At 39.8% G+C, this 25,441-nt stretch overlaps 1 protein-coding gene across 6 annotated transcripts in view; it reads right to left on the minus strand.

Annotated features, from left to right (window-relative positions):
• The window catches only part of NCOA2 (nuclear receptor coactivator 2), a 198,378-nt gene that overhangs the window by 114,123 nt on the left and 58,814 nt on the right, over nucleotides 1-25,441 (minus strand). For 3 of the 6 annotated variants that reach the window (XM_080581611.1, XM_080581609.1, XM_080581610.1), the window contains exon 3: nucleotides 12,037-12,241. The exons of 2 other annotated variants lie outside the window; for them this stretch is intronic. The gene's annotated coding sequence lies outside the window, so the exon portion shown is untranslated. Of the gene's footprint in view, nucleotides 1-12,036; nucleotides 12,242-12,440; nucleotides 12,569-25,441 lie in introns of those variants that run through there. One more of the 6 variants, XM_080581612.1, reaches the window with a different exon arrangement.

Genomic DNA, 25,441 nt, shown 5'->3' on the forward strand with positions numbered 1-25,441 from the left:
AAAACACTCTGGCATTTCTGGCTATTTGCAATTCGGAACCACATGCAAAACATGGCCGGAAAGCATTTATTGTACCTGTAGTTTTAAAAGGAGGGCAAAGCAACTGCTCAGTTTGTCCTAATGGGGAGAAGAAGCTCTGTGGACATTTCAACTAATATTCACAGTGAAAACAAAATCTGTCTTTGAAAATTAAGATTTTCACAAGAGGATTCCCGTCTATTTAACTTAAAAATTGAATATGCAAAAATAGATTGCATGAAGATATTTATGTTGGTGATATTATCATTATTAAAATATTTACATAAGTAGTCCCATGAGCAACAGAATTAATGAAGTCTCATCTCCCACAGATTTACAGCTCTTCGTTGGTTGACTTTGGTGTCTGGAACAGTGAAAGCTTTGAAAGAAACTTTTTCCACAGCTGGGACATCTATAAAAAAACTGTATTTACCCATTCCTAGGATTCATAGGCCACTAACAAGAGTATTTCATGCTATTTCCCTCTGTCAGGACACTTTTAGGTGCTCCCACCTATATTCAGCTACCTGTTTTCACAGAGCCTGTGGGTTCTGCATTTTGAGACCTCTACACTTTGCCGAAAGATTTGACCAAAATCACCAACAGGTTCAAAAGCTACTGAGGGAAGATGAAGGACCAACATGTGTGCATGTATACAAGTGCATGGTATGACCTTATGAGCCTTGTTTCCATAGGAAATGAGGCTAAAAATAAATATTTGACCTTATTATAATTTCACAGAAAGCTAATTTAGATGGCCCAAACCAGACAGCTGCTTATACTAACCAGCCTTTTATTGCCTAAAAGAAGCATCACAATATTTAAATGCACCTATGGTGGATTTTTCTAGACAGTTTTCAAAGGAAAACAGGCAAACAGACTGCATATATATTCTAGTAGGATATAAATGTAAAGAGATACATTTTCAAGGACATTTATTTTACTGTAGTCTATGAATTGTGATAGATTTGTGATCCTTTAATTTTTTCTTGTAATTGAGTATTTATTCAAGTGCATTCTATCTCCAAGGACAAGTCAACACTCATGAATAGTTGCATAGCTGTCTCATGTTTAACTCTTACATGCTAAACCCTTCGTAAATGTAACAGAGAACAAGAGCAAGCCCTTTCCACCGAAAATATCAATTAAGTAATATATAACAGTGAATAATCAAATTAATAACATTAAATCATTTCTAAGTCCATTTCAGTCCATAAGCTAAAATATGTTCACAAAGTTCAAATTGTTATGAAATCACAATCATTTACTTAAAATAAAACAAAACCAAACCAACCAAACAAAAGAATAAAAATTACCCCTATAAATAAACCAAAATAGAACGTAAGGCCAAAATGGTCTATCTTACCTCTTGTATAGCAAAGACCACAGGATTTTGCTTAGCAACTCCTAAAGCAAGGCTGATATGCTGGCATCCGTCAGCTAATTTTACTGGTTTTGTGCTTTGTTACCAACAATCTACTCAATTCAGAAATGACCACGTCTGGACATACACGTAGAATCAAAAGCAAAACGCACAAAGTATGTGCTTCTAAATCAGTGTCTGCACTTGGAGATTCTTACATGGCTCTGTTCTGCAAATACACTCAGAAAAGAAGTTGCTCGATTCTCAACAATCATCATTCCTGTCTAAAATCTTTAACTTCTAGACACAGTAGATCTTTGATCTATTTGTGCACTTAATACTTGAATAAATCCCCATGTCCTTAAAAATTTGCTGATTTTTTTTCTGACATTTTTTGTCCCTTATTAACAAGAATGACAGAATATTAATTTAAAATTTTTAAAATTTTAAAGTTTCACTACTTCTACTGAACTCTGTAATTTTTCTTACTGTAGGAAGATGAAAGAACTCTATCTAAAACAGAAAAGAGAATTGAAAGAAAAAAGGAAAGCTCTTACGACCAAAAGTTGGGAGAAGCCCTGAGAACACCACTTAATTACTGAAGAGAAGAACCAAAACATTGCAGTAACAAATATACAAGAATATTGCTAGGTAGGAGTCTCACCAGAGTAAAAATACACAAGATCTGAACCCAAGTAGTTACACATCCTTTCAAGAGGGACATCTCTTCACTGTAAAATACTATCCATCAAGTTATATACTATTTTCATAAGCTGAGTATTCTCAGTCAACAGCTGACAATGTTTCTCTGTTCAACAGGACACAGAAAAACCCACTGGGACTGTTGTATTTCTCCCAGATCTCCCCCCCCCCCCCCCCCCCCAAAAAAAAATTATAATAAAAATCAACATTTTAAAGCAATGAAACAGAGATACCCAACTGGAAAAATAATGGCAGATGTTATTTTATATAAAAATAAGAAATTATAAAATAATCAACACTAGATTACATTAGATATAATCTATTAGATACTATACAAACATATATGTGATTTATTTTATATAGTATATACCTAAATATGAAAGAATAAATAAAATGTGCACACGTACACATATAGCACTCAGTCATATGCTAACAGGGTTGGTGTCACCTATGACCCAGGCTAGGAACAAGCAAATAGTCTTTCATCCAGGAGCAAGAATCTGAGAAGAGCAAGATAGCTGATGTTTAGAGGAAATCCACTCAACTTATCAGCAGAATGGGCAAAGAACAGTGGGAAAACCCTGGTACAAAGAAAGCCAGATGACAGAACTAATTACTAAGAACAGAAACGTGAAGGCTGAAGGTACCCAAAGGTACATACATGTCTGAACAAAGGGCGATTTTTCACCCTGGCAGAAAAGTCTGATCAGGAGCAGAGCTCAAACAACTGCAACAGAAGACAAGAGCGAAGGAGAGAAGCTGGTAAGCCAAGAAATCTGAGTTGGACCCCAAGATGATCCAGTAGCATGGAAATGCTGTGTAGCCATTTGCCATTTCATCTAAGTTTGCACATCATTTCTAATTTTTCTACAATTAAAATAAGAAAGTTTGCAGCAAGAGAGCATGAGTTTATACTACTGTTTGTAGTACTGGGGAAATTTGGAGAGTTCAACACTGATCTTAGCAATTTGGTTAGCTGACCTGTGTGGGCCCCATTCCTGTCAAGGAGAAACAGCCTGTCCCCAGGAAACAGATCTTTCGTGCTAGAAACCATACAGGAGCCTGATGAGGCTCAATGGGATTTACAACTACGTGGATTTCATGTGGGTCCACAGAGCACCACCAAGGGGGAACTGCAATGCAGGAGAATCAGTGCTTCTATTCAAGTTAATTAAAGAACAATTCTGCAAAAAATACTAGAGGCTAGAGGAATTGCAAAAACTCTCTAAAGCAGTGCATATGGTTCTCTGTTTGTTTTTGAATTAAGCAATATAGATTATTTAAATAGACATACACAGCAGTAACTTAAAGATTCTTCTACCGTCAGCTGAAAGAGATAAACATAGCAAAACTAGAGTCTTCTTTGTACATGCTTTCCTATTATTTCATTTTTAATTGAATCATCTTCATCACTATAAGACCCTAAAGGTTCCCTAAGTGTGAAAATTCTTAAAACAGTCAATATGAAAAATGAAGAATTTAAAGAAAATATAAATAATATAAAATCTGAAATCTTCATTTAGCATTTAATCTTACAATAATCAGATTACACAACCAAGCATGGAGATAATTGTTAGAGAGGACCTTGTTTGGGATGACCTGCTTACATTAAGTAAGTACTCCGTGCTCTCGTGTAATGACTAAGTGTATTATCTCAGAATAATAAAATCTTTATAGGCTATGACAGCATACCAATTAAGAGCACATATGTAATAATATATTTTTATTATTATTATTTCACATACATAGACATATTCACATATACACACATTCACATATACAGAGCTTTCCAGCTTCTTATGATCTTTTCAGGTTTAATAGTTACTGTCTGAAATCAATTTTGAAATTCTCCTAAAAGCCAATATAAAACCATAGTATCAATGTCTCCTCAGAAAGTACTATTTGACTTCTCAAATGGCAATTAGAAGTTTGAAACTGAATTACTTCATATGCAAATAAGAGACTTTTTATATACCATGATAGTGTTTTTAATGAACGGTGTTGAAGGATGTGGTTTTTTATTAAAAGAGGTCACTTCTCACAAGGGCTTTGCAAATATATTTTGGTGGTTGGATATAGATCCTCCCACCACCTAATTCTCACTGACCTCTCCTCCAAGCCCTCACAGCAGTCACCAACCTGACCAACCTGTACATGCCACAAGCACCTGCCCTAGAAATGCTGCAAAGATGCATCAATGAAATGAGACTGAACCATAGGAGGAGGGAAGATCTTCTACTGAGCTCCTTCCACTCCACCTTCTCCACTCCCCTGGTGGCAGCCCTCTAACCTGGACCGTGGCAAGCTCTGAATAATGAATGTCCAGCTGCTGGGCAGCACCTGCTCCTTCAGAGCTGCTCACTATCTTCTTTGGCAAAAAGCAGAGATGCAAACTCCCTGCAGGCTGGTGGTGGCCCACAGGCCACCATTTGGACCCTACTACTCTACGAAATAAGAGCAACCCATTCATTTAATCGAACTGACCAGCCCTACTGTCTTCTTTTACAACACAACCCATTCCAATCCCTTAATTCAATGATAAAACACAGCACAATGTGAGCACATTTCATCACCTGGGCTTGGGTTGGGAACTGAGCCATGGAGGAAACTACAGCCATGTCATGCTAAGCAAAGAAACATGAGTAACTCTTGCAAGTGCCTAAGATAAGGCTCTTCTGAATGAATGATGATAATGTTATATTAATGTTATAATAAATTATTACCTACACACAGATACTGAGTATGGAGAAGCTCAAGTTTAAGCTGTGCAACCACTCCCCTTCAGAGCAGGAGCTGTATGTTCTCTTAAAATATTGGAAGACAAGAATAGGAAGGAGTCCTTTACACAGTTAAACATGTTATAACCCTTACTGTGTCTAAAAGTTTCCAAGTTGTATTTAGAATGAAAGAAACACCTCAATATATCAAACAACTGCGTTATTTTTTTCCACAGGACACAATGCAGTTCTCACTTCCCTTGGTCTTCCCTTGTCTCCCCCATTAAATTACAGCCAAAAATTCTGGGAAGCTTCAAGCAGAACTCTGTCCTGATTTCTGTCTCCTTCATAATTGTTAGATGTAACCTGCTTTTTTATGCAGAGGCTGTTAAGACTTCTTTTGCTTTTAAAATTCCATTCAGAGAGATAAATCAAGGCTCTCTTCCACTGATGCATCTCTTCTGGTTGTTCCAGCGACAACAAAATGGGTTAGCCATCCTCTCCCGAAGAATGGAAAACCTTGGGTAGTGCTGTATGAAATAGTTCTTAAATAAAGATGGTCACTATAAATGTATGATACTTCACAAGGCCTTGAGTGAGCACCCTCCACTATTTATCTGATAGTTGAAGAGGAAAGCTAGGAAAGGGAAGGAAAAGGAAAGCTAGGAAATTTCTTTGCCATCATATTATGTTTAGGACAGAGTAATGCTTGTTGAGCTCTGCCTGAGGGTTTCTTACAGGGCTATGCAAAATGTAGTGCCTCCTCTCATGTGAAGAAAGGCCTCTCCAAGACTGTCAGAACAAGAAATGTCCACTGGTGATCCTTGTATGTGGTGGGAACCTCACCCTCAGCAACCAAGCAGAGCTTCCTCAAAGAAGCTCTCCTGGAGAGCTGCCTGTCCCTGGACAGGCTCCTCGTCGGTTTTTCCAGTGAGCAGAGTAAGCAGGGAAAATTCAGGAGGTATTTGCTGCTCAAGTGCCTGATATCAGCAGAGGCAGAGAAGTGATGACAGGCCCTTTCTGGATGAGAAGTTAGAGCTCTCCTCAAAGGCCCCAAACAGCCTAAAACATTTGAAATGACCTGTGAGTGTACAGGAGCAGAAGAGGAACTCTTTCTTACCCTCTGTACTTGCTGTGCTTTTCTGCCGTACCCAGTGCATGAGCAGAGTCAAAGACAGGATGGGCGAATTAACTCAGAAAAAAAAAAAAAAAAAAAGCTGTCCAAAAAAGCTGAGCAATCAGTCCTCAAAAAATTAATGATAAAAGACTTTGAATAAAGCCAATTTGTAATGGAATGTAAGAAGGGAAGTCCCTGAAGAGAGAAACTGTCTACCAGCTCTGCAGCAGGTTTTGCTGCCCCATGCAGTTTAGCGTGGCGAGGAGCCAACTTGGCAGGGTGCTCCCTTCCACACGGAGCCTGGACGCACGCCAGGCACACTCGCAGGTCTCGGCGCTGCTGCCAAGCTTGAGGGGCGATCGAAGCTCCCGCTTTGCGAATCTGCAGGCCTGGTTACGGCCGAGAATATTTGGGTTTTAAAAATGTTCTTAAGCAAGTCGAGTTCCCTCTGTTTATCCAGGGACTGAACATGTGAAATAGAATACTTCACCCAGCTAGAGAAAATGAGCCACAGATTGTTAATTATATGGCTATTTGCACTTTGACTGGAAGAGGAAGTAAGCTGGTTATAACTACTTTGGGCTTTACTCCGGCAACTGCATTGAAACCACATTTATGACAGCTGAAACTATGCAATTTATATAATGTGGGCACTTCCTGTTTTTGAAACGAGTACTCCACTACTATTACTTAGCTCATGGTAACGTTTCTGGAACTGGAACGTAGCAAATGTGTGCACTTTTGAAGACCGGTCTTAAGATCTTAGTTTCCTATTTTTAAATGGGTAGATTAAAATGCATATATTGGACTGCTGCTGTCAAGCATCTCTATTTCCAGGACCTAAGCATATTCCTTGGGCGTCAGGAAGCACATATGCTGTCCACGTGTGAGCCCGAAACGCCCAGCTGTCACCCAGGGCATGCTCAGTTCCCAGTGACGTGGTCACAGTCCCTCTCGGGCACTTTGCCTTCCACCAAGCACGCAGCCTGCGCTCTGATTTACACCCACTGGCAGACCTACCTTTTTCCACTCAATGTGGAATATCTCAAGTAATTTGTAATAGCAGCTTTGTTATTCTGAACGGTACAGCATTCATTCTTAATCGTGGCAAGGATATGTTCAGTTTTATAAACACGGAGCATGTGGAATAACACAGTCCTTACAGCATAAATAATCATAAAAAAAATCATTATTTCACCCGAAGATAATTTTGAAAACACCATTTAATAACCCTAATAAGCAACAGGATGTTTCCTATGTCTTTCCTTTTACTCCAGTTATTTAAATGGATCTCACAAACCAAACGTCTGCAATGAATGCAGTTAGATAAATCAGCATTCTGCTTTTCCATTGACAAGTATTTTCCTAACAGATTATAGTGGGAAGGCATCTATAGAGAGATCAATTAAAAATCAAATGCATATTGATAAATTCCTGATGATAAACTGTGATGATAATCTTTAGTTACAAAAAAAAGGGGGGGAGGGAGGTTACGGAGGGGAATTTAGTTTACAATATATTGCTTCAGGTTTATTTCCTGACATAAAGCTTGAGATTCAAGCATCTTCCACAAATGTATTTACAGTGTAGGTCACCAAAAGCCTTAATACGGAGAAGAGCCAGCATTTCTATTACCTTTAAATGCTTTGCTGTCCAAGATCACAGCCCGTTACATCTGACCATTGGATCCAATCCTGTAACTGAAGTTTTGCAGTGCTAACAGAGAGTGAACTATTGCAGACCTCTACATCTCAGACTGGAAGAAGATTAAATAAAGGTTCAATTGAGAAGTTCTTATGCAAAAAAAACTCCAACCAAAAGAAACACTGAAGCTAAAACTTCAAATTCTATTACACCTGATGTAATAAATTCTCTTTACTTAACTTTCAAAGTAAACATGGTGAAAGGTTTAACTCGTGCACTTCTTTGAAAACACTTCTCGCGGTCGCCTTCTTCCTGCCTCAGTTGCAGGCATGGTTTCGAAGGGGCCCGCAAGCCCATTTGCCACCAAGAGCCTGGTCCCACCGCCCTTTCTCCCAAGCCATCTTCAGCACAGACACTGGTCCAGCCCACTGTTAGCAAGTTCAAGGAGCTGAAGAGCCAGCCAGCTAACCCAACCAAACATGTGGTTAGCTGACCGCTATTTCAGGTCCCTGAGCCAACTCACTCACGAGCTGTGGTGGCAGCAGCACTGGCATGAGGGAGATGGGGCAATACCTCAGCTGGAAGGCTGCAAACCACTCTTTGGGAAGCCATTAGACCAAGATTAGCTGCAATGACACCACAGCAGTGACACCCTCACAGGAACTGGCCCTGTGTTGAGCCTCTACCCTCCAAACAAGGGAGGACATAGACAAATCCAGTTCTCAGGGTGCAGTCTAAGGTCCCCAGTTACCCTAAGAGCTTCACTGAGCTAAAGACTCAAACTCAATGCCTCAAATAATTTTTTTTTAAACCTTCTTACTTTTTTTTTTTTTTTTTGGACTAGAATTTACTGTTTCTACATCGAAGAACTCATGTCCAGAGCTTCACAATCTTATCCCCCAAAAGACTGTGAGGATTTCTAATACGGAAAAAAAGAAGAAGAAGAAGAAAAAAAAAAGACTTCATGAAAGCAGCCCAGATTAGCTAAACGATACATCATAGTGGAACAATTCTGCTGTTAAAGATTATGCAGATGTTATGATGGAGGCAAAGAAAGACTTTCTTTAGCTACAGCACAGCTGCTGCAAACAACTTCAAAAAGACTTGGCACAGGACTTCAGCCACAAAACTTCCCCCTCGCTTCATTTCATGCATGTCATCTGAAACTACAGCAAGCTGCACCAAGGACAAAGCTAACACGAGGGGAGTTTGGAACATCTTATCAGTAGGGCAGTTCCTTGCACTGCCAATACTCAAATGCACCTTCACAAAACTCAGCTATACTTCTCCATTCCTTCTCAATTTAGCAATCTCTCATGAAAAAGAAGAAAAAAACAAAGCACAACACAACATTAATGGTATGGCAGACTGCTGTACCTCTTATTTATACTTGCATTACCTTCTACTTTAGAGATGGCAACCAAATTACCATATATTTAACATATATTAAATCTTCAAAAAATAGCCATAATAATAATAAAAAAGAAATTATCCATCGAAGTAAAATTAGAAAGTACTAGCAGTTTCAGTTCGCATTCTTTATTACCTATACACTGAGCTACTCCGAACAGTCAAGTACCCAGACCATGCAGCTGACTCTAACAGCTTACAATCACATTGAATGTTTGTGTTTAATGCCAGTCTTGTATTTTCTATGTCATGTATGCACCACAAAGAAAATGTATATTCATTGTCTAAATTCCAAGTTCAGCTTTTCCCTTTAAATCCTGAACAAAAAATGGGTCAAAGCATTACTACCCAAAAAGAACTTGCGCTGATTTTTTATATTTAACAGTAAAGCACGAACAATTTAATTTTGTTTGCATACTAACATTATACTTGTGATTTCCTTTCAATGATTACATTGGTAGGAAACATACCTGAGAAATATAAACTATTTTAAGATGTGTGCATGTGCATGAGATTAAATTAATGCATTTCTGATGCATATGAACAGAATCTTAGAAACTGTATTAAAATGTTCCCTTTTTCCTCTTTTATTAATTCATAGGATGTCAGCTCTTTGACACTTAAGATGCTCTCACTTCTATCACATGAGGTCATAAACTGATTTGTCATTTCTTCCTACAAATGTAAAGTCACATTCAAAAAATTAATACAAATGACAAAACAGCAGCAGGAGCAACTAAAATACTGTTAACACGCAAACTTTCTCTGTAAGCAAAACAGAGCAGAAAAAACTACAGAAACAAGGAAACAATCGGAAATTTAGTGTTTTTTTAATAGCTCAATTACTTCATTTCTAAGAACTTGATAAAAAGCTAGAAATCCGTGGTCTTATAAAGAGTATTAGTAATGTTGAATAAAAACAAAAGTGAAGAAAACTCATTAAAACAACGGTAAAACTTGAAATACTAGAAATACTAACTGTGGTATTACTATATTCATGAAAGCATAACATTTCAAAATGACCTACTTTAATAATAATAAAAAAATGAAAGGATATGGCCACTAAACCCCAGCCTCTACCAGCTTTATAAGGCACCATCTACTTCTCAGAATTAGGAACAGACTCATGAAACTGAACCAATTTGTTCAACAGATGTTTCAGTTAACCCAAAGGAATTTTTACTTTCCTATTGTAGAAATAAAGAGCCATGAATAAAATTCCACTGTTATTAGCAGCTTTCAAAATATATTAGCTCAAAATCAGCTTCCATCCCCATTATTTCTTCCACCTAACAGAGAACATTTTCCATGCCGGCCGAGACGTGTCGCTGAAATAAAGTAGGCGCATTGATAACACAACTCCCCCCTCCCGCCCCGTTTCATGGCACACACAGGAACGGTACAGTTTTTATTTTGCTTGGCATTCCTCTCTCCGCGTTAGCCGATAATCCTCCCCGCGTAGCCGTGCCAGCGCAGTGCCCCGCGGCTCCCCTGCTGCTCCGGCCCCCTGCCTTCCTCCAGCAGCCGCCGTGCGCTGGGCGAGCGTTTTGTAATAGGCGCTGTTGCATCAGTCTAATTGCAACATCATTCCCAATGCTCTAGGTAAGGCAAGTAATTTCATTTTCAGCTTCTGCTCATAAAACGCGGATCGCTTCAACCTCTCCCCCTCCTTTTTTTTTTGTTTATGTTTTAAGCGCTGGGATTTACAGAGACGCTCGCACTGCAGGGCAGCAGTCAGACAAAAATATCTCAGGTTTTCTTAGAAAGCAGCACTTGGAAATCCTGCTCTGTGCCTGAAGCATTGCTGCAGCCTTCCACAGAGCCAGATGCAGTGGATCCCCCATGAGCAGGCTAGAAGGGGAATGCACATTCTAACTCTGTGTATTTAATATAATATTTAGCTACTATTAAAGCTTCATGGCTTTTACTGTCTCCCTCTTCTGCAATAGAGAGTAACAGCTTATCTGGCAAGCACGCTCGCTATGTTTCCAGGCACCAAAGACATGCTCTTGGTTAATTCATAAAATCTGATCTAACGTTAGATATTTTGCATTCAGGTTAGCTAAGTTAAAACAATATTTAGCCTAACCATGCCTTGGCCAAAAATTCACTGCTATCTAGTGATTACAACACTATTGTAGCTGGCTATGGACATCACACTGGGAAAACACAAATCCTGAGGCTGAAGAAATGCAGCTGAAATTCTGACCTCAAGCCATTCTGATAGTGGGTATTACAAACACTGTGTACTTTGTACCTGATACAATAACCAGGCACAAGAGGCATGTGCCTGGGATGAACGATGAATTTACTTGTCATTTCAGTTTTGTGCACACACATTATCGGAGCTGACAGCATCGAAAAATGCCCTGCTTCTTACACCCCAAATCATACTACATGATATGAACATCCAGACTAAAATCCAACTGTAAAGGCAAGCACTGACAGGAGGAAATGTCAGAAGTATGTTTCAGAGAAACCTGAGCTTTGCCTTTGTTTGCTTATGTGGCATGGTACACACCGCAGTCGTGTCACCCAATTCCCACAGCATCTCTGCTTTTTGCTCAGTGTACAGAAGTACCGCGAATCAAAACAGCGATCTGTTTTCCTCTTGGTATTTGCCTTACAGACTGATTCCGTATTTACTGCGTGCTATTCAAACTTTTTTCAGAAGATGGAACAAGTAATTTCTTTGTGAATTCAACGGCGCAGCCGGGCACTCGACAAACATAATGGTTACTCCCTCTGTTACTCCGTCACTCCTAACTTAGAATTCTGTTAGTCCTAACTTCCTAACCAGAGCAGAGACAGCTTTAAGGTCAAAACGATTCCCCAACTCTGAAGACAACTTTGTCTCCAGCTTGGCACAACTCAGACCTCATTTTTTTGCAGTACTTAGCATTACAGTGTGCTTTATATAGCATTTTTGAAACTCAGCCCCCGCTGCCTCACTCGCAGCTATCAGTGCTCAGCACTTTTCCAGATCAGATCCGAAGATCTCAAGTCACCCGCAAGAAAGCCAGACGCACAAAGGCAGGAGAAAAAGGCCGGATTAAGCAACTTACCTAGCATCACAGCCAGGAAGAGAGTCCCGTTCCCCAGGGCAGCGTGCAGCTGCGCAGAGCATCAGCACAGCCCCTGCCCGCCGCGCGAGTCCCAGCTTCTGCTGTCACCGAGGCAGGGCTACTACGGAGAACTGCCTTCGCCACCGCATGCAGCAGGTTCATTCCCAGAGCAGGTCCATCCTGCGCACGTAACGAGGCAGGGGTCCTGTGGAAAAAACCAGGATGTCAGCACACGGGTAAGTAACATTCAGTTGTAACGCTTGCAAGGGGCCAAACTAAGGAGCTTTGCAAAGACACGCTCACTTGTGGCATATTTTGACTTGGACACTACGTACACCACTTCTGGCAAAACCAAATTGAGACAGCAGAAATTGTCAGTGCGAGGGTGGCACATGGGTACCTACACGAGCTAGCAGAGGAGTTGCAATCTTTATGTGTACCGTGCAGCTCTTGTGGTAAAGGAGTAAATGAGCAATGGTTAGCACCGGCAAAGCAATCTTCCCTCTGGGGACTAGCAATAGGTGGTGGTCAGCATATTCCCAAGGAGCTTCTACTGGAACCAAAAGTATTTACGGTTATTCCAAGATTTTTACAGAAAAGGCCTTTCCAGAGCTCCTCTGCCTGTTTTCCTCAAGCTACATCCTTTGGCCCGTGTTGATTCAAGTCCCAGCCGTTCTTCAGTCCTACCGTCAGGGTCTGGGTCTCTTCAAACCCCCCACTCCCTACTGCTTTTCACCTCTCCTCGCTCTGTCATTTCCAGTGCTGGCTGGCAGTGCCATGCTCTGCCCCTGCCTCCCCATGCTTTGTCCCTCCTCCACTCTGACAGACAGTCACACTGACTCGTACCCTTGCCCACAGCTCTCTTTTCCACCCCATCACACACTTCATCAGGACTCCCGCTGCCTCCTGGATTCGGTTTCTCAGTCCCTCTGCTCATCAGTTCTTGTGACCCTGTGTCTTATTATGTCCCACTCCCCTTCAACAGTCCCTTTCTTTCTTTCAGCCCAGATTTAGCCCTTTTAGTCCTAGTTCCTAACCTGCTGCCCACAAAAACACTACGGGGGACCACAGTGGCATAGGAGAGCCTCCCTGGGGGAAGACAGAGCAAGGATAAGGGAAAGACAGGGCCCTCGCACCCTGAGCCTGTCTCCCTGTTCACTGAGGGGGTTATCCGGGGGCTGGGACCACAGCGTGGCTCCACTCCTGGCTCTCAGGCACTGCCGTATCAGGTAGCTGGTTTGTCCTCCAGCCTAGCCTCTGCTCAGCTTCCATCCTCCCTGCCCAGCATGCACAGCTTGCTCTCCCTTATCCCAATTTTGTCAATCTTCTACCCCCTGGCTGAGTTTTCATGTCTCCAAATCAAGCAGTTTCTCTTCTGAAGCTGCCTGAGGAGAAATAATTGGGAATAAGAGAAGCAGGATTTTCTGCTCTCAGTTACAATGGCCAGTGGCATTCATTACCACCTGCTGAGAAGCTTGCCCAGGTGTATTTTAGCCCGTTCTTAGTGATGGGACACGTGCAATCCGTGCAGCATTAGAAGATGTGCAAATTTGCTCAGCAAGAAGGAAAACGCTGTCAATTGCAGCCATACAGCTCTAATGTGCTCAAGACGGCACGAGAGAACTGTGATTTCTTTAAAAGCTTACAGTTTGGTTAGATCTGAGATTCTCACAGTGCTGACAAAGGCAAAGATGTGACTCATAAGCCACTCTTCTTCCCCCAAAGCCTATCACCAGCACTTTCTGCGCTACCATGTAATTTCTAGTTTCTGCTTCAAAGGGAGGGACGTGAGCATTTGCAAAACAAAAAGGTTATTTTTTTAGGGATAATACATAAGAAATAGCTACTTTTCCATGCATTCTTATAAATAGGTAAATAATTTTGGTAGAAAAAAAAATGAAAAAGAAATTAAGTTAGAGGCAGCTACCCAGCTTCAAACATTTCAACCCCAAAAGCTAATGTTTTGCAAAGTTCTAATAAATAAATAACTAAACCCTGACAATATCAGGCAGCTTTCCTTATTGCAATTCCTGGCCTTTCCCTTTCAGCCCTTAGTAGCACAAGTCATTCAGCTCACTAAAACAAGAGCTGCACAAATATGAAAACCTGAGATCAGTGGTCAAGCTGCAAACGAGCTGCTGAGCTCGGGCAGTGCCTGGGAGAAGACCACGGAAGCCTCACTTGTCCACCACCAGTCCTGTTGCGTGCCTACAAGCAACGTGCAAACGCAGTACAGACAGGCAGCCACACGCAACCAAGCCAGTGTTTCTCAGCCGTGACCATTTCTATCCCAGAGTTACCAATGCTCAGCCGAAAAGCCATAAGTGCACATCAAACACTTCTAGGCCACAAGGACCTGACATAAAATGGGGTAGCTCAAATCACAAGGAGGGGCACACAGACCTAATAAAGATCATTTAAGCCAACCCATTTTGCTTCCCGTTTGCACTAAATCACAGCAGGCAGGTATCAGCTGCAAAGTCTCAGATGTGGAAGGGCAACTTTTTACAGTGCTATTGCTTGTGATCATCTGCCCCTGCCTGGAGGGGAAACAACCTTGTACGGAACTTGGGGTAACTTTTTCTTTCCTTTTCTCTATTTAGCAGCTATTTATGTCAACATGGGAGGAAAAAATATACAGAACCCAATGTCATTACATGTATGGTTAAGTAAAATACAGAAAGGGAAAAACCTCAAAATGGACAACACATTTCTTTTACAGTGAAATCCAATTTACGGATTTTTTTTTTTTTTTACTGAGCTCTTATGAGCAAACAAGACAACATTTTCATGATGGTTCTTGTAAATACGTCTGTATAAACATGATCCAGAAGAGCAGAACAAGAAAACAGAGAAACAGTGTCACATGTTCACAGCTGCATGCAAATTATAGCACAGACTAAATGCACCACAACAGTTATTTTTCAATAAGAAATAATTATTTCCAAGGAATGACTGACTATTCCTGTGAGACTGTATTTAGTCTAGAGACATCTGATGTACCTAATTTTCAAAAACCACTTACTAACTCCGGGAAAAAAAAAAAAGAAAGAAAGGAAAAAAAAAGAGTGACCTACATGCATTAAACATCAGTGTGTAAAATCATAATGAAGCATTAAACGCTTGTTTTCATTTGGATAAATGATTAATAAATACTTTTATTATATCTTAAATTTAATTTAAGTAATGCAACTGGCTATCGAGCATCCATAATAGCTAGGTTTTTCTTTAAAGGACAAAATAATTATCTGATCACTGGTTATAGTTAAGATGAAAAATATAATTAGGTTGAATTAAATTGCAGTGCTTTAATGTACAATCATGGGAACTACATAAATTTCTTCCTAGAAAAGAAATCAGAATTTTGTGCACTGTTTCATTAAGCAGAAGAACATATTGCTTGTCAGTAAAGGACTTTTTTCACTGAAGAGAAAGGAAAAGAAAGCACTTCCATTCATACAACCCTGCTCAACTGATTAGAAGTATCAGGCACTGGTAGTTGTCTCTCTGCTGTAAGCAATCAAGGCTGACTTAGATCCTACAGACCACTATAGAGTGTTCCTAAACACTCCTCTGAAATCCAGCAGACCCCCCAAAAATGGTATCTGTTTGTTTAACATAAACCAACCTAATTATTTTGTCATTGAAATCAATATTTATGGGCTAAAACACTAAATCAAGTAGGAAAGCTTTAATGTAAAACAAATCATAAAACACTGATAAAGGAAATGCTTGAAAAGGCTCTAGAACTGCAGGTATTTATATAAGATTTGTGAATATATAAACACTTGGCTATATACGTCAAGAAAAAGGTGAGGCTCAGTGCAGTGAACTAATCATCAAGAAGACTGATCTTCCTTAGCCAGCTGGCTGGAGTATAGTAGTGAACAGCTTGCCCCAGAGCCAAGATTCATCCAAGACCATTCATTCATTTTAAGGTAAGCCTTTTTTTTCCTTTTTCTTTTTTTTTAGTTTTTTCTTTTTCTTCTCTTTCAGCATTTTTAAAGTACAAGTTATTTCCTGAAAACCGTCATCAGTTCTCTCTTACCAATTACCACAAAAGCCACACTGCAATGCAAATAGTGTATTTGTTATGATCAACTTACTGGCATCATTTGATGAGCGATTACTCTCCATGTGGCAGAATGAATTATGTTAAGTTTGTTTAGGAAAGCTGTTCTTCAAATCTTAAGAAACACAGTTTCCTACAGTGCTAGAACTTTCATTCACCCCAAATCCACAAATCCTATTTTCCCTTTTAATTTCAAGAAGTATCTAAAACAAATTGACAAACGAAAATTGTCATATCCTAAATAAATACTGCTGCATTAGCATCAGCACAGAAACTGCTTCATGCATTGATCGAAACGTATGCTATAGTTCAAATTTTCTTTCAATCTGTTCAAATGACATGACACTGTAAGTTCAGTATAAAACATTATGGCTCCTATGCAAATAAGCAGGCTCCCAAATTAAGGTTGCTACTCCACAATACGTTGTGTGCAGCTGCTCGCAGCTTGTTCTCACACTGAAGAGTAGATTAAAATGGAATAGCAACCTTATACCTGTATCCCATTGATTTTATTGACTTGGCTCATATTAGTTTAATAATAATATTAATAATATCTGAAGAAACATAAGTCACCAATACTAATAACAGCAGCTACAGCTTCCTACTGATGTGGCACACTGTCCATAATTTCATGGCTCAGCGTCATATGAGAGGAAGCAAGCGTCTTGCAAGCCACATCTGACACAGGAAGCACCCACACCACCAACCCTCTGCTGCTAACTGCGTCCCATGCACCATCACGGTGAGTTTGAGGGAATTTAGCTTCAGTTAAATATTTCTAATGTCACTCGCCTCTTCCATTCCTTACCAAGCATCTAGGGAAACACAGGGTGCAAAATGAGACAAAGTATCATTGCTTTATGGACATCAACTTATATCCCCCATTGATTTTCTTAGGATTTACAGCAATTGCAGGCACTGCTCTTGCTGGCTAAGGGTGTTAGTTGGTCATCATTTCATAAATGCTTCTTTTAGACCAATATTTAATTAAGCTCACCTCACTTTATGTACTCTACAAGACGATTTGTTTTTCTTACGCCATGAATTACAGTGCCAAAAATGTCTACAGAGCAAATAGTAAAGGGTATATAGTAGTATGTTATCCATATGGTATCAACTACAATAAATTTACTTATAGCCTGTTAAGTTTCCAAAAGAATGCATTTGAGTTTCAGATCTGTGACAAATTTAAGTTATATACTTATGTGTGATTTAACATTTTTAAAATTAAATCAGAGTCATACTAACAAGACTGAGTAACAGCACAGATACAAGTATATCTTGCGTAGAAAACTCAACAGAAAGTGCTTAGAACAGGTGCAAACACACCTGTAATATTTACTGGCTCTTACAATATCTCTCAGAGTGAAGATGACTCCTGGCATATATTTGGCAGTACTGTACCAAAGCAAACCTTTTAAAGTTCTCCCCTTATTACAGTGTCTTGCAACAAGAATGCTCTGTGACCGTTTATTTTTGTCATGCCTTTTACTGATATAGGGACTTACTATAATTGTTAAACTATGCTTTGGTTTTCACCTAGGTATCTTCCAGAAACTGAAAAAGACACAAGAAAGTTCTCCAAAGGACAGAGAATTAAAAAATAAAAAAGGAGAACCGTGAAGTTTTATTGCTCCTAACCATACAAAAATGCACGTCACGTATAGGTTTCTTAATGAAACTGCTCATTAAACTCTATTACAATATTTGTGCCTAATTTGTGACTTTGCAATCGAAATGTCAGTTTTTACACCATCTTGCTATAGTGTGCTTAGCTCCAGAAATTGTAAGTTTTGAGCCTGAAAGATATGAGTAGAAGCAGAAATTATCTTCTAACAAAGTGAGCAATTGTGGTTTTTGTTGCTTCAGACCTTGACAGCTCTGTTTAAATATTTTCTCCACTACCTCCTGGGCTACATTTGCAAAATCTAGTAATCTTTTTGAGGTCTCTTACTTAAACCCACAAATCCTTCCTCTGATGAGAATACCCCAAAACACCACCTTACAAATTATGGTGGATCAAAATGCTTCCTTTAGTAAACGTATTCAGCTCACTAACCTGGCATAAAACTAATCGTGTTTTCTGTAGATTAGCAAATTGAATCACTTCACCAAGGGTTGAGAGAGGTTTTGCAGCCCGCGGGATGGGGGCCAACATGACAACCTGGATAAGACTGTGGAGAATAAGATGGGGAGAAGGGAAAGGTTGTTCATTTCTAGAAGCAGCCATTTTTTTCCCCTACCACTTTAGGTCAGTTTAGAGTACCATACCAAACCCTCCCTCACCTCTTGATGCTTCTCCTTTCTGCATACATAAATTAAGACTTACTAGCCCAAGGACTAGAAATCAGGTATGTGTGCTGCCAGGTGAGTGCCTGTCTAAGGTAGACAACCTCCCCAAACTGCACACCTCTTCCTCTGCATATTGTGTCTCCTGTCTCTCCTACGGGGACCGAAGAATCTCTGAATACCCCAAAACAGCAATTTCTAAGCCGCAATCCATGGTCAATAGAGACGGAGTATAGACTATAGGTAGTCGGGCAGAACAGTATCTTACACCGTAATTATAAATGCCTACATTTCACTGGGTTATACCAATAGCCAGTGAGAAAACCGAGTAGTAACAGCTTAGTATTAACATCCCCAAAACTTAGGGAATGACCTAGTGATGGAACTTGTTTGGCATGGGTCCTTGTGGAAGGAACAAAGAAAGCCCCCCATTCAGCTAGTGGCCAGAGCGAGCCCCATCCTGAACCTGTGGTGTCTCAGGCACCTCTCTCATCTCTAGTCGGTACGGACCCCATGGCCACCACGTACTTCATACAACTCAAACTGGGCAGTGCAGCAGTTATGGAAGTTTTTTGTAAGTCCTTCAGCAAAGAGGAAAAAACAACAACACTAAGTATTTTGGTTCAAATCGAGCTGCCTGGTTTCTATTATTTTTTTGATTTGTTTCCAAGAGTCTTTTTTTTTTTTCTTCTTTAAACCAACTCACCCGCAACTTACTATGGAACCTAGATTTATTAAACAAAGACAAAAAGAAAACAAACAAAAAACCAACCAATCAAACAACAAAAAATGTTACTTTACCACATAATGTCCCCAAATCTGAAATTATTTTAATGCCTACCTCCAGTGGCAGCTACAGCACAGAAACAAACAATTATTACATATTAATCCCATGAATTTCTGAGCAAAAATGAATGTATAACATTAAAATAAAAATGTAAAATGAGATAATTCTATTCAGTATACTAAAAAACAGGGAGCAGATGTTATGCATATGCATGTAGAGATATACATGCATGTGTACATAAAACCATAAAACATATATATTTATATACACGTACTTTCTAAGGCAGGTTAAAAAAATAATCTGCCAAAAGAAAAAAAGCTATTCAATTCTCCTAAAAACCAAAACAGCTTCAATTTTATGACTGAATGTTAGGACTAATTTTCTTTTTTGGTTCCAGGATCTTTCTGCAGACACCCAAAAGAAATGGGGAAACTGCTTTTGCTCCTGTGGAACACAAATGGAACACGCTGCATCTATCACAAGAGAGAAAATACTTCATTTCTAGTGTTCCCTAAGTGCAAGTGGAAGCAAATGGAAAAGCTGCCATAGCCACAGCTCAGTGCAGGCCATAGCTTTCACCAAGTTAATTCATGTTCTCAGGCAAGGTAGAGTGCGAAGAAATTTGGACTAATAAGTTAAAGCAGCTACAGAGAGCTTCACACTTGTCTACGACATTCAGTCACACTCATCGCACCTCTTTGGAGAGCCCACGCCATGTTTCCCATGTTTCCGTCCTGGTCCATTTCACAGACTATTTACCCACCTCATCAACTCCCTTGACTCACATGAGCATGACTCCTCCCTTCATCCACTTTTTTGGAAGCTAAGGGCCTTTTATATGTTTGCTACCTGACTGGTTTCTAACCAGGCAGGCCAGTTTTTACTGTTGTCTTAATGACTGTGGATGAGACAACTGAATTTTCCAGTTTTATGAGTAGCCACTCCACGGTGGGATGTGTCGAAATGCCTGTGTACAGGTCTGGCCGTGGCCGTGCGTGCTCCTGGCTTTTGCACCACATCTGGGCCGTCCCTTTGAAATGACTTGTACCCCTGCTCATGCCAGGGCATCTCGGCACGCACACCAAGCATTTTTGGATGCATATTACATATATGTTTTTTTAAATAACTGACCAGCTGGCAAGCCTCACTTTCTATTTTTCTCCTCTTGCATGTCAGCAGCACCATCAGTCTGCCATTCCACGCAAAAAAAAAAAAAAAAAAAAAAAGAGGTTTTGTACATCACCATTTGATGACACCAGGGATTCCTGTGTCACATTCCTTCTACCTCGCCTTTCACCTCACTTCCCAGGCACCTCAAATCCTCATTCCCAGCCTATTCAGGTCTTTCAGAGTGCCAGCCATGCTAGGAGGATGGGCAGAAAGTGAGCTGGGGAGATTCTGCTGGAAGGTGTTAACGGCTACCATCAAATGGCTCTTTGATCTGCAGACAATTATGGAGCTGGGCCTGCTCACCAGATGCAAGGGGCTCCTTCTTTCCCCCATTTCTTCCTTCTGCAGTACAGACGGACAGAAATGCCATCAACTGGAGTGCAAGGCCCTATAAACCAATTATGGGTTTATTCTGAATTTAAGAAGAAAAGGTCTACTTTGCTTTCACAGAGGGAGATGTCAGAAACAGTTTGCAAACCAACAGCTTAATTTGGAAAGGGACTCTTCTGTCACAATCCCTGTACGCTTGAGAGCTGTCTGAGTCTCACATGCAATCTGATTGCTGAGATTTAACAAAAGTTAGTTTACAAAAGTTCTTATCACAACCGTACATTAAAAAAGAAAATAATAATAAAAAGCTTTCAAATACAAGATGAAAAGCATATGGCATTGTTTTAGTGCTTTCTACTAATTAGTAGTGATTTCTTTAGATGGGGCAAGAAAATGACAACTTTTTTCCTCAACTGGCAGTGAACAGCCAATTCAGTAAGCTGCTTTTTTGTTTTCTGTGAGAGGGCAGTGGAAAAATCTCTTTCATTTATTAGGTCTACAGAGACCAAAACTGGCCGGGTGTCAAACCTGCTTTGTAAAAGCCCAAATTCATTCAGCCATGCACAGAGAGATTCCACAGTTTTTACAACCTGTTATCAGTATCAACTTAACAGAAGATGAACCTTTGGTGTCTTCCAACGAGTGTTACTGCAACTCCATAAAAGAGCGCAAAAAACTGAACTGACAATTCAACACAAAAGAAAAAAAGAAAGAGAAAAAAAAAAACAACTAATGGAACTGCCAAATTACATTAAAATCCTAAGATTTCATTCATGTTTTGCTGGATGAGTTTTGCATAAAGTCATAAAATGAGACCTCATACAATACCAGATGAGCATCCTGGATAACTATTAAGACTTTAATAACACTGACTGCTCCAAGCCACACCGTATGCAGCTATGATACTTAACGTGCCGGTTTCACCACCTCACTCGTGATTGCAGGGCATGCAGAAATTGTCATGGGGACAGACAGGGCAAGGCCTTAAGCTGAATGAGCACTGATGGCAACCTCAGATAGAAAGATGACTATTTATTTATTTATTTATAGAAGGATGGGGCTTTCAGGAAGAAAGGGGAAAAAAAAAAAAGGAAAGAAAAAAGAAAAAAAAAAAACTTCCAGAATGGAACAAGTGACTTGCTTTTAACTAGAATGAGGATAGATTCCTAGATGGCTTTGATGAGCTGATGTGCTGCCCTGTTAAAATGGTACTTATCACATTGAATCAAGCACACGACATATTAAATCCAGGGGAAAATATTAAACTTCAATTTCCAGTAAATACACCCAGTATCACAGTATATTAATGTACATTTTCTATAGCTGAAGTTATGAGTAACAGCACCCACAATACTTTTTAATCTCAGACTTTAAAACTGAATGGAATAATTGTTTAAAAATATATTATTTCCATTATAAGTTTTCTCTGTGTCTGTCCATACTGATAAAAAAGTGCTTGAATTGTCCCATTTTTTGTTTAGCAATGAATTCTGTTCATTCTTTAAGATAAAAGAACTGCAAACTAAATCAGAAATGTTTCCCACATTATTAAATATTGTAAACAACTATTTTTCTGTTAAACCAAGCAATTGTTATTAAGCATTCAGCATGCTTTGCACAAGCTGAAAGCCCAGCTCCTCATTCAGAACCAGGGCTCTGCAGTGCTGCAAACCTGCATCTGACACAGAAGTGAGCCTAAGCATTCTTACCACCACCCTTTTGTGCAAATTATATGGATTTATCAGTACAGATACACACACAAACACACGTGCTTTCTTTAAAGTTTAATAAAATCTGCAGGGTCTTCAGGGCTCCTGAAAGCACGTGTGACTTTTACCACCACCACATAAACAGGTCTCTTTAAGGCTCCTCTCCTTGCCATGCCGTTTGCAGATCACAGGAACACGGAGACTCTGAACTGAGTTTTATTTGCACAAGAGCACAGGAAACGTTACACAACACCAGTGCTCATATGGAGGAGGAGAGAATCTGTGCTCCTCACACACAGATTCGCCAGAATTCAACCTTCAGCCACTATTTGCTCAGAGCTTTGTGGTAAGGAGTAATTTATTTATTTTTTTAAGTAAACAAAATCAGCATTCCCAAATACAACACAGAAACAATTTACTGTCATTTGGGGAGTGGAATATACACCTGTGGCTCAGGTACTTTTTAGAAATCTGCTGCAAAACATTAAAACTCTCCTAATCTTTGTCCCTTGCTTGAAGCAAAACAGCTTTGTGTTGCCTCTAAAAATAGGAAGGGAGCAGGGGGAAGGGAAGGGGGTGGGATAAGAGGATAAGTGGGAGTGAGAACTGATACACCATACTGGCATTAATTTATAAAAAGACTAGCAAATTGTATTCTTAGACTATGGCTTTCCTAACAAAGTCAGGCACATTCTCAATTATCAAATAAAAAGAGTCATCCTGTACTTATTCTCTACATGCAAGGAAAAAAAGGAAAAGTTTTGTTTCATCTGTTACCAAAACCATCATTGTGTAGTCAACACTTTTAATGAAATACAGGCCAAAGGATTAGTCAGAGCAGATTCATGGAAAAAACAAAGGAAATCTGTATGCAAATACAAGACTATCACAGTAACTAAACCCAAGAATGAATCCTGCCCAAGCACCATCCTGCAAGGCACCCACACACCCCAGCTCTGTATCAATGAGAAACAACCTTAATGCAACCCACTGCCCCGAAAGATGGCAAATTATTCTAAAATCATAATTAAAGTGCTAACTTAAGCATTCTAAATACAAAATGTATAAGAAATACAGCCCCTATATATTAAAATCCTAAGAAGACTGTGTTCATTTCCATGAAGAAGGAGCAGGTAGGGATCTGGAGGGAAAGACTCTGTGCCCTTGCCTACAATTTGGCTGTTACCGCACAGAGGAAAGGCTGCTGCAGAGCAGCTTCCCAGACGGGAGGCAGAAGAGGAGTTATTTGAAAGCTTAGGGTGCTACAAACAACCAAACAAGCAAAGACAGTCGACTTATCATGCTCGCCTTGGGAAAAGCAGGCTGTGTTAAGGAGCCCCAGGTTGGCTGACAAGGCAGCGAACCACTAAAAGGCATCAATGCAGCTTTGCAGGCCAGATCCGGGAGAGGAGGAAGTGGCAACAAAACGCTTTTCATGTTTTAACATCAGCCCAATCTCAGCTGGGGTTTTGTGTGAGTAAATCGGGCTCTAGGAGTTTTTCTCAGAGGGTTATTTTTAAATACCTGACCATATGAGCTTCCTTGGAATAGGAAAAAAGGGGAGGCAAAACTAAACAGTCATTACATATATGTTTAAATATAACATTAAAAAAACCACAAGATATTTAAACTGACTAGAAATGTCCACTTTCATTTTAATTTTAAAGTTGGCAATGGACCTGGACCAAGAGAAGGCTATATTCTGACCGAGATGCAGCAACATGCAGTTTCCAAAACCAGTCTTTAAACCAGTTCAGAAGAGGGAAAAAGTACTTGCTCAAAATCTGTCACTTAGAAAAGGAGCAACTTGGAGTCCTTATTCAGATATGTGCTAACCACTTGGAGCTGAACGAGAAAGCTCAAGTAGCAAAGGCAACAGCAGCAAGTTCACAACCAGAATGCAGGGCTGCACAGAGTTCACTTGACAGCAGCAACATCAACAAATAAGGTCCGGAGAGCTGACCCTGAGTTTTCTCAATACTACTTTCCCTGCAAGAAGCATCTGCAACCAGTGCCAAAAAGGCTCTTGTGAGCCTTTATCTATTTCTCTTTCAAAATACAGAAATAAACACATCTAGGTCTATGTAAATCATCTCAAAAGATTCAGCAGGATGCTCAGAGAACGCATGATCAGAGAACGCATGATCAGAGGCACGGAGCATTACCAAAAGAAAGGGCTGAGACCAAGAAAGAGTCTACTGGTATCTCATGGCACATTCCTGGATACTGATGCTGCCTGACTGTCATTCTGTTAGGCAGGAACCTAACAACTGTATTTTGTTTCAGCACTACCTCTTAATATATTTAGAATCAAATCACATAATGCTACCTAAAATTACAAACAAAGCAAATGCTTCAAAAACAGGCTTTCAAGATAGAAGAGGCATATTTTTCTGCATAGAGGAAAGTATCCATATATCAATTAATCTCAAATCAACTGTCCCCATCTGTTTACTTGGGCTTTTTTGGGCTGTCACTATCAATAATATATGCAAAAAATTGCCTAGCTCTGCCAATACCGCTGGTTAATTGCCTGTTTACTGAAGTTCTTCTGAGCAAAATTATTTTGTCAAACCAACACGGTGTTTTTAATAGAGTGTTTTGACAATGGAATAGCAAAATTTAAATATTAAAATTATATTATATGATCTCAATGTATGACAGTGTTAGCTACTCAAAGAACAGAACTTCTGCCAGTGTGCATATTCCCTTTCCCAGCCTGTCACTGTTGTTGCTTACTCCCTCATCACCTCCTAGCTTTCTAACTTCAGACTTCTATATCATTAGAAGGAACTGTTTTTTTGGTTTCAAGGAAAATGCACTTGCCCTGTTTCTCACACTGCAAAACACAGAGTTATTAAGCCTTCTTTTGAGTAATAACCCAACAGAAATAACACTAACACCCAACCCCCCCCCCCAAAAAAAAAACCAAAACCACACAAAAACCACCAACAGAAGAAAAACACACACTAAAAAAATAAAAAGAAAACATTATCCAAAATGACATTGGTTAATACTTTGCTGGTTTACTTATTTAAATGTTTGGAT

Source organism: Anser brachyrhynchus (genome assembly GCF_964034855.1).
Source record: "Anser brachyrhynchus genome assembly, chromosome: 2".
In the NCBI taxonomy this organism is placed as follows: domain Eukaryota; kingdom Metazoa; phylum Chordata; class Aves; order Anseriformes; family Anatidae; genus Anser; species Anser brachyrhynchus.